Source organism: Pleurodeles waltl, chromosome 10 (assembly GCF_031143425.1).
Source record: "Pleurodeles waltl isolate 20211129_DDA chromosome 10, aPleWal1.hap1.20221129, whole genome shotgun sequence".
Taxonomy (NCBI): Eukaryota; Metazoa; Chordata; class Amphibia; order Caudata; family Salamandridae; genus Pleurodeles; species Pleurodeles waltl.
In genome coordinates, this window is record NC_090449.1 from 917,622,211 (window position 1) to 917,637,842 (window position 15,632).

The following is a 15,632-nucleotide window of genomic DNA, read 5'->3' on the forward strand; positions in this document are numbered from 1 at the left end:
TCCTGGGGTCCAGCCAGGCTTGGCCCAGGAAGGCAGAATAAGGACTTCCTCAGAGAGAGGGTCTCTTTGGAAAAAGGTGTCAGGGCTGGGGAGGAGTAGCCTCCCCCAGCCTCTGGAAATGCTTTGATGGGCACAGATGGTGCCCATCTCTGCATAAGCCAGTCTACACCGGTTCAGGGATCCCCCAGCCCTGCTCTGGTGCGAAACTGGACAAAGGAAAGGGGAGTGACCACTCCCCTGACCTGCACCTCCCAGGGGAGGTGCCCAGAGCTCCTCCAGTGTGCTCCAGACCTCTGCCATCTTGGAAACAGAGGTGCTGCTGGCACACTGGACTGCTCTGAGTGGCCAGTGCCAGCAGGTGACGTCAGAGACTCCTTCTGATAGGCTCTTACCTGTGTTGCTAGCCTATCCTCCTTCCTAGGTAGCCAAACATCCTTTTCTGGCTATTTAGGGTCTCTGCTTTGGGGAATTCTTTAGATAACGAATGCAAGAGCTCATCAGAGTTCCTCTACATCTCTCTCTTCACTTTCTGCCAAGGAATCGACAGCTGACTGCTCAGGACGCCTGCAAAACAGCAACAAAGTAGCAAAGATGACTACTACAACCTTGTATCGCTGATCCTGCAGCCTTCTCGACTGTATTCCTAGTGGTGCATGCTGTGGGGGTAGTCTGCCTTCTCTCTGCACTAGAAGCTCCGAAAAAATCTCCTGTGGGACGACGGAATCCTCCCCCTGCAACCGCAGGCACCAAAAGAACTGCATCACCGGTCCTCTGGGTCCCCTCTCAGCACGACGAGCATGGTCCCTGGAACTCAGCAATTCTGTCCAAGGGACTCCCACAGTCCAGTGACTCTTCAGTCCAAGTTTGGTGGAGGTAAGTCCTTGCCTCCCCACGCTAGACTGCATTGCTGGGTACCACGTGATTTGCAGCTGCTCCGGCCCCTGTGCACTCTTCCAGGATTTCCTTTGTGCACAGCCAAGCCTGGGTCCCCGACACTCTAACCTGCAGTGCACAACCTCCTGAGTTGCCCTCCGGCGTCGTGGGATCTTCTTTTGTGACTTCGGGTGAGCTCTGGTTCACTCCTCTTTGTAGTGCCTGTTCTGGCACTTCTGCGGGTGCTGTCTGCTTCTGTGAGGGCTTCCTATCTTGCTGGGCGCCCCCTCTGTCTTCTCACGCAATTGGCAACATCCTGGTCCCTCCTGGGCCATAGCAGCATCCAAAAACCCTTACTGCAACCCTTGCAGCTAGCAAGGCTTGTTTGCAGTCTTTCTGCATGGGAACACCTCTGCAAGCTTCTTCACGACGTGGGACATCCATCCTCCAAAGGGGAAGTTCCTAATCTTCTTCGTTCTTGCAGAATCCACAGCTTCTACCATCTGGTGGCAGCTTCTTAGCACACTCAGCTGGCATTTCCTGGGCATCTGCCCAATCTCGACTTTGTCGCGACTCTTGGACGTGGTCTCCTTGTTCCACAGGTACTCTCGTCTGGAAATCCACCTTTGTTGCATTGCTGGTGTTGGTCTTCCTTGCAGAATTCCCCTATCACGACTTCTGTGCTCTCTGGGGAATATAGGTGCACTTTACACCTACTTTTCAGGGTCTTGGGGTGGGCTATTTTTCTAACCCTCACTGATTTCTTACAGTCCCAGCGACCCTCTACAAGCTCACATAGGTTTGGGGTCCATTCGTGGTTCGCATTCCACTTTTGGAGTATATGGTTTGTGTTGCCCCTATACCTATGTGTTCCTATTGCAATCTACTGTAACTTTACATTGCTTGCATTACTTCCTTTTGCTATTACTGCATATTTTTGGTATTGTGTACATATATCCTGTGTATATTTGCTATCCTCATACTGAGGGTACTCACTGAGATACTTTTGGCATATTGTCATAAAAATAAAGTACCTTTATTTTTAGTATATTATGTTTTCTTATGATATTGTGCATATGACACCAGTGGTATAGTAGGAGCTTTGCATGTCTCCTAGTTCAGCCTAAGCTGCTCAGCTATAGCTACCTTCTATCAGCCTAAGGTGCTAGAAACACCTCTTCTACAGTAATAAGGGATAACTGGACCTGGTAGAGAGTGTAAGTACCCCTTGGTACCCACTACAAGCCAGGCCAGCCTCCTACAGTGTAATTTTGGTGTCATTTAAAAAATAAAAATATGTCCTATTTTTATTAAATGGTTTTGGATTTTTATTGTGTGTTGTGTTTTACTTATTTACTATTTTATTGATATAGTGGGCCAGATGTACATAGATTTTTTCTTGTCACATCGGGCCATTTGCGGTAAGAAAAAAGCATTTTGGTATGTATCAACCCTATTTTGCAATTCGCTAATCTATTTACCAAATAGCAAAATAGGTTTGTGAGTCGCTATGTGGAAGGGGCATGCCGAGGGTGTCCCTTCCAAATAGCGAGTTGCAGTGTTATGTAAGATTGTCTTGCGGCAGTGAATGCCGTCGCAAACAATCGCAGCTACCACCAATTTCAAGTTGGTGGTAACCCATTCGCAAACTGGAAGGGATCCCCAAGGGACCTCTCCCCCTTTGAGAATGGGGGTACCAAAATGTTTTCAGAGCAGAGAGTGGTCCCATGGACCACTGCCTATTCTGAAAAAATGAAAAGGAAACTTTTCATTTTTTTGTAATGAATCCTGTTTTCCTTTGAGGAAAATGGGCTGCATTTTTTAAAGAAAACTGTTTTATATATAAAGCAGTCTTAGGCATGGTGGTCTGCTGTCCCTGGCCGGCCATCATTCCTGTGAGTGCAGTCATTCCCAAAGGGATCACAAATTGCGACCTACCTCATGAATAATTATGAGGTAGGTCATTTGTGACACCATTGGGAATTCCAAACAGAGTGCATGACACTGTGGTATATTTTCTTTTGCGACTCGCAATTAGCAATTCCCAAACAGATTGCAAATTGCGAGTTGCAAAATAAAATTTCACATATCTGGCCCTAAATGCTTCACATACCTGTCTCTTAATTTGAACTTAGCTGATCATGGGACAAGCTACAAAGGGTTGAGCAAAGATTAAGTTGAGCATGGATTAATTTATTGAGATCTTGACTGAACCAAGAGGGGGTTTGTGGCCTATTGCTAAGTGAAGTTACTTATCTGCTCTTAACAATACTCCACTTTCCAACAGTGTGCGTTTTGCACAATTATGGAATTGATTTATCAACAGGAAGATGCAGATATTCTGAGGGGTAGTAGGCCATAATACAGGCTAAATCTGTCAAATGGTAACACCATACCCCAGGTGCCTGTTTGCAGTGGCATAACAATAGTCCCTGCAGACCACGCAGTACAGGGGAGGTCTAGTGCCCTGGGTCCCCCTCTGACACTGTGCAGGGAATTGTGGCCACTAGCCTGAGAAATCATGACTGGGTCCAGTACAGGGGGGGGGACCTGCAATGTATGTTGCAGGGGGCACTCTCACATTTCATCACACCACTCGCTGGACATGGTGTTTGGTTCATACCATATAAATTCACATGCATGTATTTGTGTACATGACCTCAATTCACAAATGAGCCTGTACAGAACAAAAATGTTTAATGTTGAAATCCCCTGCACTTGTAACACGTAAGGAGCAAAGTAATAAAAATCACCTATCATGTGGAATGTCTGATGAGTGTTTGATTATTCAAAAGATGTATAGAGTTGGGCATGCCCCAGCCAAATTAATAACCTGCAGAACGTGATCTGTCAAAATTTGAGTGTTTATATAGCCTTCAAAGCCATGCATGCTTGCACCATGTAGCACGGAGGGATGTTTGTACATACTCTGAAATTTGTGCACCAGGGACATGATTATTTGATATTGCCCTTAAACACTTCAATATGGCATATATCTGTCCCTAATGAAGCCATGTCAACTTTGCCACGTGCTACATGTCCAACGTGCAGACGATACCAGCCATTTGTGAAGTCATTATACTGTGCTTCATATGTACACAGCGCACATGTTCAATATTCACAGAGCAATGTACCATGTTTTTGCCTTGCTGGTGGTCCCGCACCATACACCCAGGCCGAGGTGGAGTCCTTCAGGGATCCTAATGCTACCAGTGAGAGTCAACAGAATGTTATTTTAGCTCTGTAAGAATTGTGTGTGATCTATGATATTAGTAATATTGTGATGTGTATTGGGTAACATCATTCACCTATAACCAAGTTTCTGCACATGTCAGTTCACCAATGAAGTGGCTCACAGTGACATGAGCAATAGATAAAGACAAATGTCAATGTGCATTTATTGGCAGTGTTTGCAGGCCCTCATGATTACTGGCTCATTATCTGGTGTGGTAATATTTGGCCAGCTATTGTTTGGATGCTTATGGCGCATGTACCATCACCAGTCACAATATCTACAGATGGTCAGAAGTTTATTTGTCTAGCACCCATACCATGGCAAAAAAATAAAAAGTATTGAACAAAGATATGTGACAGAAAAGTGACCTGAGATAGGCTGAGATTTTCAGGACACAGTATGTTTGCAGATGTCCAAATATGAGCATAAGACAGGTGGGGGTGCAATGTAACACATACCTTAGAAAACATTAACAACTGTCAACATTACAGGGTAATGGAATACTATAAACAGTGAACATCTTTTAAAAAATAATACATCTGCTCCTGTTGTTTAGCATCATGCTATTCCCATACATGCATAGTGCATTTGTCTTCACTACCAAAATTAGTACAGTGTATAAGACAATGGGGGTCATTACAACCCTGCCGGTCTTTGACCGCCAGGGCTGTTTTGACGGAAGCTCCGCCAACAGGCTGGCGGTGCTTCCTGGGGAATTACACACCGCCAGGACCAGCAGTTTCCCAACACTTTCGTCCCAGCGGTTTAAATCCCCTAGGGCAGCGCTGCTTGCAGCGCTGCCCAGGGGATTACGATTCCCCCTCCCACCAGCCTTTTCATGGCGGTTTGAACCACCATGAAAAGGCTGGCGGAAAGGGGAGTCGCGGGACCCCTGGGGGCCCCTGCACAGCCCATGCCAGTGGCATGGGCTGTGCAGGGCTCCCCTCCCACAGCCCCAGGCAGCTTTTCACTGTCAGACTAGCAGACAGGTAAAGCGCGACGGGTGCAACTGCACCCGTCGCACAGCCGCAACACCGCTGGCTCCATTTGGAGCCGGCTCCCGTGTTGCGGCCGAGATCCCTGCTCTGCGCCCGCTGGCCCAGCAGGGATCTCCAAATAGGCCCTGCGGGAGTGCGGCTGCATTGGTGGCCGCCGGGTGGTTTCAACTTGCCGGCGGCGGTAAATGTTTTGTGGTCCATACATGTACCAGTTGCTAGGGGTGTAGCCAAATTTCACAATTAGATAAACTTGAGTGACCATGTGAGCAGGCTAGGCCTCACAAAATATACATCCTTCCTATGATGGATGCTACATATGAAGTTATGATCATTTACTTTGTTTCACCACTAAGGCCACAACAATCATGATTTATGGCAAATGTTATCCGGCCTCATGGGTACATGAGCATCCCTCAGAATACTCTATATCATCAACATGTGAGATGGGGTGACAGAGGAATATTTACCAAGATGTCGGGGGGGTTTAAGGATGTAGGAGATAAGATCGGCTCCATGCATGGATATGGTTTTTGTTAATGTGCACCAAGGAAATAAGCCTTGTTGACAAGTGTGGCCAGGTACTAGGATATGGAAAGGTCCACATGGTATTGCTGGAAATGTATTCCATAAGCTATGTGTTAGAGTTCCTGGTATTTTCTGAGTCAATATCTGAGCAGTGTCCAACAGGTCTGTTGTACGGGAGATAGCTAGACATCCTCCATTTACGTTTTAACTACCTGGCACAGAATCAGTCAATGCAGCAGTGTATATGGCCTTGTGAATTTGCCATAAGAATTAACCAATGTGGAGGCACACTACCTGTACTTGCTTGACATTACTCATTTCACATAGGTTATTGACCAAACCTATACCCTGTTTCATGCTGCATAACCAATACCAGTGTTCAATTCTATGTGTACACCATATTATGGTTCCAACTCAATCTCTCGACTGATATGGTTATAAGTATATTTGTGTGGACATTGCCATTTCATATACCTAGAATGCCAGCACTTGATTACATTTCCATTGTTATATTAGGAAAACAATATGTTTTAAAGGAACATTGTTCATTTCTCTTTTACTAAATGGGGGTTTGTCTGGACATGCCACATGTGATGTTTAGAAAAAGTGAGCCTATTATTGCTGACACTATGCACAAGTTCAGATTTGTCTAATAAATATTTCCTTCATCTCCACCAGACAACATGATGGCAGAAGAGGAAATGGTGCATTTCATTTAGCTGGAGCACTACCACCATACAAGGCATGTTGGAAAGGTCTACAAATGGATGGAGAGAATCTACAAGGAAGGGAAGGTGGCTGGCACATGAAAGACAGGCAGGCAGGGGCGACATCGAACGACAAAGGCAACAACACCACAGGATGTAGACATGCACCACAGTAGAGTCCCAGTGGCGGTTCCTGGTACATCAGCTGCCCAGCAGGGCCAAGCAACACAGCCCATGCCATGATCCCTGCAGTGAGCTCATTGTTTGAGACACAGATCCAGAAGGTCCTCCAGGATCTTAAACAGAGGATGGTTTCCATGGAGGGTGAACTATCTAGTGTGCACGCTATGATGCAGACCTTGAGGCAGACAGTGTATAGAATCAGTGCCCAAATTTAAATTTCCTCTGGATGCTTCCCTTTCCCTTGTTTATCCGTAGTCTATACTGTTTAGTCATTTTAACATAGGTTACAGTAGGTTTCAGCATAGGTATAGGTTAGGGAAATATTAGTTAGTTTAAGATTTTATTACGAGTAGTTTTTAGGTGGGTATATAGGTAGGTGTGTTTTTTAGTGGATAGGGGGTTGATGTATGATGTGTGTTTTATAACAACTTATATAACATAAAAAAGTACAAATATATTTGTTTACATTATTTGTTTAGGTAGTGTATGTTTAGGATGTTTTTGTCTTGTGTTGTGAGGGGTTGATGTTTACATGGTTGCTGTGTTACATGTGTAGCATAGATTAGGCTATGTTTAGGTAGGTTAAGGTAGTATTAAGATAAGTTAGTGTAGGATAGTTTGGTTAGGTTATTTTAGGCTTAGGTTAGAAAGTGTTAGGTAGTGTAGGCTAGGTAATTTTAGGTAGTGATATTTCAGATTTTCATATATTATTTTTTTTCTACATTCATACATGCCTAAGTATTTACTGCATAAGAGTTGTCATGATTGCTAACGTTGGTTTGAGTAAATCATGTAAGATTTGCAAGCAGTGTTTGTGGATATGTATAACTTAGTAAGAGGCCTATGGACAAGAGTCAGTCAACATTGCAATGGAGTCACTCAGGGAATCTGCATCATTTGTTGGGCACTATAAATGGTCCTCCTTGTGTGACTGGACACACAGCCCAACATAGATATTCACCTTCTGTATGTAAGTTGAGATACACATCCTGGAGGGATTGATCTGTCACCCAATGGAACATAACCATGCCTGTGTTGGTACACACACTGGTGCCTGATAGTTACCCACTCACACTTGCAGCTTAGCACAAGTATGTCATTGTGGCTTACTGGTTTGTATCCATAACAGTGGTCCTCACCTGACTGGAAATCATCCTTGTCATTGAGTACTTGCTAAGTGTGGCACTTCCTTAATGGGAATTAGGGCTACTTGCTGATTTAGAATACAAAATTGTATGACGTTTCCTCTCAGCCTAGGAATCTGTAACTTGCTTCCAAGGTCTGTGATCTGCTGTTCTATGTTGTCATGTGTGTATATTATGCAATTCAAGTCATGTGTGCCTACACTCACAATTAATGCCTGTGAGGGCTCTCCATGTCAAAGGTAGACATTGTCCCTGTGTAGCCTATTGTGCCTTGATACACCATTTTTCGTTTGACACAGGTCCACAAATACTTAGCAGTTGCTGTTCATGCTTAATGACCCCCATGGGGCTGTACTGAGCTTATACATCCTTGATTGGCATAGCTATGATGCTATATTCAAAGAATCTGGGCATTATTATGATAGTACTTAGAAGGTATGTTCAATGAAAGCATTGAAGCTGACATATGTGCATGATGACATTATCTTGAGAACTGAGCTAAATATCTGTGGCTGTGTGGGCATGCGTTAGTGGCTCATGTGTGTCACAGGCCCCAATTTGTGCAGTCCATCATATGTGTGATTTGTTGCCCTAATTCACTGTGTGGCAGTCAAGGTACCAATGAGTACTGTCCCACCACGACATTAAATCATTCAATGAGATTTGCAACATCATGCCGTGGCAGGGAAGGTCCATGATGACCTTGTCCAACAAGCGAATGTGATAGGGACTGTAGCACAAATCCGTTCAGATGATAGAAATTGCCTTTTGGGTCTGCAGATCCACCATGGTCTAGTTTGTTCTATCTCCAACAGACATACAACACACAGGTTCAAGCTAGTGCATGTATTTACAGGTGTGTACTTAGACTGACTCATAGTAGCAGTTCTTACAGCAACAACCCCAACATTGTGTGAGAGCTAAAAGATGTCCAGAAAGAGTCAATGAGGGATACATGTCATGCAGTGGGCAAACACAAAGGAGACCGTATCAGGTGACAAGGACAATGGCATGATAATCAAAATAGGTCCAATGGGAAACTGGCCAGGAGCCACAGACCAATGTTACTGACTAGTTCTCTGCTGCAAAACGGTAAAGTCCTCATCTTCCTCCTCTGATGTGTTGTGCCTCTCCTGAGGTTGATGGTGTTTGTGCAGGAGGCATCTGAAGCACCCACACATCAGGGGCTGAAGATGTTGCTTCTCAGTTCCCAGCAGCATTTGCATGTGCCTACAAGGAAGGCAGTACAGCACTGAGAAGGGCCTGCTGGCTTCTCAGCACAGCACCAACATCACAATGAAAAGCACCATTGTTTCAATATAGGAGTCCTGCTCCCACTGCATAGATTCAAGAATGATGCATATAGCTCCCAGATGAGTGGCGAACTCACTGGTATCACAGTAGCAGGGCTGTTTGTTCCAATTTCTGGAGCTGAGGGTAGGTGCCTCTTATTGCCTCAGAGGTGTCCATACAGGGACTAAGGCACCTATGGACTACCTATAGGGTTCATGTGATAGTCTCCATCCCCGGCCACACCTCATGTACTCTGGACTCCTACCACCTGCTGTTGGAAGACAACCTGGGGGCCCTCAGAGTCCAGGACAGGGCTTGGGCAAGCAGATGGGGTAGGTCCTGTTGTAGGCAGTTCCTCTGGAGATCCCATCAATGCTGTCAGCCCCTCCCCCAACCGGAGAAGGTGAGACAATGTAGTTCTGGGTTTGCTGAAACTGTAATTGCCAGCAGGATGATCACCCAGGACAGGCAGCTGGCCAGGAGGAGTAAGTTTTACCTCTGCGATAAAGTGGAGATATGTCAATTGTGATCTCAGCTAGATGTTCAGATGAGTAATCTGGCTGACATACAGTATTTATCCTCATTCACGTCCAGTTCAACATTGATGTGTAGGACCTATGTGACTTGAGGCCAAGTGGCACTATAGTTGCATTTATATGGCATTCTCTGTGCATTGTTCACACATCATTGTGTGACAAGGGTGACACAGTTACACAGCTTGCTGGCCTGCCCTGCCAGTGCCAGTAAGTTGAGTTATGGTCCACATCTGCCTTAGAGATTACCTTTCCGTTTCATAATGGGTATCCTGAATGTGTTTGCAAGTAACAACACTACTGTGCATATTGCATCAAGTTACCAGGGTGCCCTGCATTCCCTTTGGCCACTACTCAGACCACTGCTCATTTAAAAGTGATGTAGGTTTGGTAATGTATTTAATTGGATCCTGCTGCTTGCCTTACACACACTACACCACAGCAGTCTGCCTTGTGCTGTCTTGCATGTACATTGTGCGTTCATGTGGCCAAGGGCTCAATTTGGTCAGACATCCACACTACTCTACACAGCTAGCAGGCTTGCTATACTGTGTGAATGTGTACATGTACTTACCATGTTTGTGCTATCTGTGTATACACATGGGATTTCATTGCACACACACAGTTGCCTCCATAGTTGTACACAGTGGTAGTGTGTGCTAACTCTGAGGGATAGGCCCAGTCAAACTAGATAGATTGCTAGCACTGATGCTCACCCCATTTCATCACTGCCAGAATTGTTTTTTTGCAGAGTATCACACATCTCTTGACTCAGGCTTGCTTACTTGCACATGTACATGACCTCTCCACTAATCCTCATTTCGGCTCAGGGACTCCACTCACTGTCACTCTGATCATACATTGACTCTCATGTGACGTCAAGCCCTACAATATGAGTCACCACCTCTAATTGCCCAAAATGACTGCCTGTATTTGAGGGTTATGTGTCAAATTGTACCCCCACATGGTAGTTGTGATAATGACATATTCCTAAATTGACATATGTAGCCTGGTAAGAGATTTCTTATTCAGTCTCTCTCCTGACAAGTGCTACATCTTTACCTGGGTCCACATCACATGTAGGATGTAGTACACCTATACTCTCTTCTTTGTCATTCCTTCCCAGCTGCAACAGAAGTGTGACACTAATAGACACAACAGTGTGTGCATATTGCTCAGGATACCATACAGTACATGCACCACTTCTCACCTCCTTGCTATGCAATGTGTCTCTATACAAACATAGTGACAGTCGAATGTGCTTAGCCACACTTACATTAAACAGCACTACCAGGGGACAACCTGTTTCATGCACCAGCTATTCTTTGACAAAACACAAAGCTTCTTATTTTATGTATCACTTGCTTCAACTCCCTGAGAATTTTTACATACCATTGCAGGCTACACCTGTCTGCTTACACCCCACACATCAGTGCAGCTGGGTGTATTGTAGTTTCATGCTCATGTCTATAGATGTGGCTCTTCCAATGTTCCTATGAGGTGGTACTTTACAGGTCCAACTCCTTACCCTCCTCTCAGGTGAAGAGTGTATCCTCTGACAACCTCATTCCATTCAATTGATTTGTGGTCCAGATTTGGTTGCATGGCTCCAAGACAAACACACTAGCCTCATGGTGCGAGGAGGCATGCATTTTGCAAGTCAGGGTTCCAGTGTCCTGGCATGTTGTGGTGTTCCAGTCCAGATGTTTTGCTTAGTATTGTGGGACTTGTGGTCCTGATCACTAATGTTATACATTGCATAGTAATTCCCAATATACAAAGGTGAAGCAAGACTGGTGCTGCACATCTGTCAGGAATCCCCAAGGTGCCTCCTGCATTATCTGTCAGCATCCCCAGGGATTAGGGTTAAATCATATCTCTGTTCTTGGTTAAACCTTCATGTTTCTGAGTAAACATAATGTGCTGTGTTACACAATTGGTTTTATCAATGCTTGTTTTACCAATGCTTGTTTGCTAATATGAGCAGGTGTAGACATGTGTTTCTAATTGGGTGTGTTGTAGACATGTGCTTCTAAGTGGGTGTGGTGACTCATCCACATGTGGAAACTCAACTGCTTTCCTGATTGGCTATAAATAGCAGAGTGAAGCATGCCTCCCTGCTTTGCTTTGTTTTTCTTCCTGATCTCAGCATCTGATTTGGAAGTTCAGCCCCTGATGTCATCCTCATATTCAGGACTTTTGAGGCAATTATTCTCTTCATTCCTATACCAGCTGACACCAGGAATTCCTCCAGCACTCCGGAAAAGACTTCAGCTAATTGACAAGTATTCTCCAGGGAGTTTGTTCTTTGAGCGCCGGGCTTTCCTAGAACATTTGGTGTATTTCAGACCTCGTATTTTGGCAGGGTGCTTATCTTGAAGAGACAAATGCATTTCTGAACATTCTACATCATTATTGTAGTTACTTGCCTAAATGTGCTTCAGGAAATCTGCTTGAGCTCAAGTACTACAAAAACTGACAGTGCAATTTTAAAAGAGCATTTACGTGACTTTTCTTTCTCAATAGCATAACTCTTGGATTTAAATTGTGTCATTCATGCCTGTGTTTCAGGTTTGAGGAAATTGCTTTTGAAGGGTTTTTCACACACACAGTGAAACCAAACCAAACTGTGCCACCCTAACTGTTTAAACCCAGAATGGACATTTGTATTTCTTGGATTGTTTTTGTTCCTTTTAGTTTAACCCTATGCAGGCAGGGAAGTTATATCTGGTATAATGAATGCCCTTATTTTTTTGTGCATGATAAGTGCAACCACAGTTCTAATTGCAGAGTGCAACAGTGAATCTCTGTAAAGCCAGCCCTAGTGTCGGAGTACTTCTTGTTATGGTACTCAGTTTGGGTTTAGTAATTGTGCCAACAGTTATTATTATCCAAGAAAAGTGTTGGAGCATCCCGGTGTTCTTCAACTGCTCCTGTGCCCATATCAGAAAGTGAGATTCAGTTTCAAGGAAGTTGAGTGCACTAACTCTACTATCACTCTGTCAACAACAACCTGCACCCCCCCCCAAAGATACAGGGTGCCTGGCTGGACCGGCAAGACGTGGCAGTGTTTTGTCTCTTTCTCTTCCACTCCCCCTTTCCTTTTGGGACACCTGCTTGGGTTTCTGTGTCCACCAGTAAGTGCCGAGAGGTGTTACAGGAGATCGGGGGCATACCATCGCCCCTGCAGACATCCTGCTTTTCAGGTAGACTGGCAAGATGTGGCAGTGTTTTGTCCCTTTCTCTTCTACTCCCCCTTTCCTTTTGGGACACCTGCCTGGGTTTCTGTGTCCACCAGGAAGTGCTGAGAGGTGTTGCAGGAGGTCGGGGCATACCATCGCCCCTGCGAACATCCTGCTTTTCAGGTGAGTGGCCCCTTCTCAACATCACACATGGACTGGACAAACTTGACAAAGCTGGACTGGGCTGTGCAACATGTGACTGGTCATTTTGACTTACATGTCTATGGTGTATGAACGGACTTGTGGACAATTTCATCCCCATCCTTTATACCCAGCGCAGTGCAGTGCAGGAATGTAGCCTGCTGTGTGGCAGAGCATGACATATTTGGTAATATTGTTGCATGTTGTCACTTACTATTTAGGTTTTGTTGGACCTCATAGGCTGCACTGTCGGGTCCTTCACTCCTGCCACCAATTTTGCTGGGATGACTGCTGCCACCCGCTCTTCCAAGGACATCAGCTCCTCTGGAACCTCAGGTCCTCTCCCTCTGGTCCGCAGGCCAGACTTCAGGTTGCTGGACAGTTTCTCCTCATTCCTGCTCTTGTAATTGTGCCAGCGCTTCTTGCACTCTGACAATGTCCTTTGGACTTGCTTTACACTGTTGATCTTGTCCACTATGGACTGCCTAATGGCCTTTCTTCCCCAATGGCAATTTGGAGGTTACAAAGAGTTGTTGTTCATATTTTGTCACCTTTGTTATGGGTATTTGATTCTCCTCCTCATTAAAATTACTCTTCCTTTTCCCATGGGGGTCTGTCTTGAAAACCTGGGGGTGCTGGGATTGTTGGGGTTGTTGCTCTGTCTGCTACTTCCTGCTCCTTTGCTCCCCTTAGAGGCATTGGGAAATATTTTTTATTTAAATGCGTCACTTTTTGGGGGATTTCTGATGCATTACACACTCAAACGTGACACAACACTGATCTTAAATGCTTTATATTTTGTAAAGCAGCCAAGCATCACTTTTGCTGCACATGTATTGGTTTTCGCTACAACAGCCCTCCCATGGATGCCTATTATTTTTTACATACCATGCGACCTTACACCAAGTGCACCGTACCCTAAATACGATGCATCCAAGGCATTTAGAACTGTCATACCGCAGCGCACGTTTTTCTGAGGCATCGCTGCTTTACCGCAGGGATGCCTCACTTCTTGTAAATATGCCCCTTTGTGTCTTAGTACTGTTCAATACAAATCCATATTGTATTGTTTCCATTCACAGAGATTTCCTACTCCTCCACTGATCTCAATAACATGGTGTAGCTCTGTATTTATGTTTGATGGACAGGCAGTCAGACTTGGTTGAAGTGTATTTTCTACAGAAAATTGTTGAAATGACTGCTAGTCGCCCTCACATAATGTAATTGTGCCTGGTAAGCCTGGCCACGCTATTTTAATAAATAAGTTGAAGGTCTCATTGAATTTATGTGGATTGCACCCAACTGTGCTGGTCTTTATAAACCTTTCTTGCTGTCTGGTTCAGTCAATTCTTGAATCATGCATCGAAAAGGAAATTCAAGATGTTTGTGGGTTAAAACCAGTATTACCATGTTTTAGGGAGTGAGCACAAACACTTTATCATTGCTTGGTAGTGGTAAAGTGCACAGAGTCCTAAGATCAATAAAAACAAGTTAAAAAACACAAGAGGGTGAAGTCAAAAAGTTTGGAGGGATAACACCCTAAAGCTGACAGGTCAAACACCTTGGTAGAAAGAAGAAAAATGAATACTGCGACTCTTATTCAAATATCTTTTACACCTATGCAGTTAAATGTCTCGGGCGATTATTTAGAAGTCATGGCACTATTTGTTCTATAAGCCGCAATCAATTCAAAACATTGCTGTTATATATTGATGCAAACTATGAAGAAACAGTCCTTACACATCAGAACTATATCATAAATTGCCGGCAGGAGTTGGCTTTAAATAGCAGCGTTACTACGGAGAATTACACACAGACATTCCACAATCACCTGACAGGCGATACACCTTCACTTCCTCAAGAGTCTTTTCTTTCATAGTTGGAAAGGTTAGGAGCTGCCTTTGACATGTAGTGGTCATACAAAAAGGAACTAGAGAGTGGAAGCAGAAAGGGTTTTGTTTAGTGAAAATGTTAACCAATGTCGGAGAAGGCATTTGGAAATTAAAGCAATAGCCCATAACCTCTTCACTGCCAGGCTTTTTCCCCTCCAGTGCTGAGCCTTTTTTTGCCTATTTGGGGCATTTCGCCCTTAGGACCTCATAGCTTTTTGTCCACATAAGCTACCCACACCAATTCTTTTTTGCTGACATCCTAGGGATGTTAGAGGTACCCAGAGTTTGAGGGTTCCCCTGGAGGAGACCAAGAAATTAGCCAAAATACAGCAAAAATTTAGTTTTTTTAAAAAGAAAAAATGGGAAAAAGGGCTGCAGAAGAAGGCTTGTGGTTTCTTCCCTGACAATGGCATCAACAAAGAGTTTGCGGTGCTAAAATCACCATCTTCCCAGCTTTCAGGAACAGGCAGACTTGAATCAGAAAACACAATTTTTGTGACATTTTACTGGGACATACCCCATTTTTACTATTTTTTGTGCTTTTATCCTCCTTCCAGTTAGTGACAGAAATGGGTGTGAAACCAATGCTGGATCCCAGACAGCTAAACATTTCTAAAAAGTAGAAACAATTCTGAAGTCAGCAATGTGTCATTTGTGTAGATCCTACAAGTTTTCCAACAGAAAATATCAGCTGAAAAAAAATAAAAATTTAAATTGAGGTTAAAAAAACAGCCATTTTTCTCCAAATTTTACTCTGTAAATGTTTCTTGCAATGTCAGATTTTCAAAAGCAATATACCTTTACATCTGCTGGATTATTCTGGTTGCGGGAATATATAGGGCTTGTAAGTTCATCAAGAACTCTA

General features: G+C 44.2%; 1 protein-coding gene across 1 annotated transcript in view; it reads right to left on the reverse strand.

The window, feature by feature from the left end:
- LOC138262462 (ATP-dependent translocase ABCB1-like) overlaps window positions 1-15,632 on the reverse strand; it is a 571,226-nt gene that overhangs the window by 513,695 nt on the left and 41,899 nt on the right. The window lies entirely within an intron of this gene.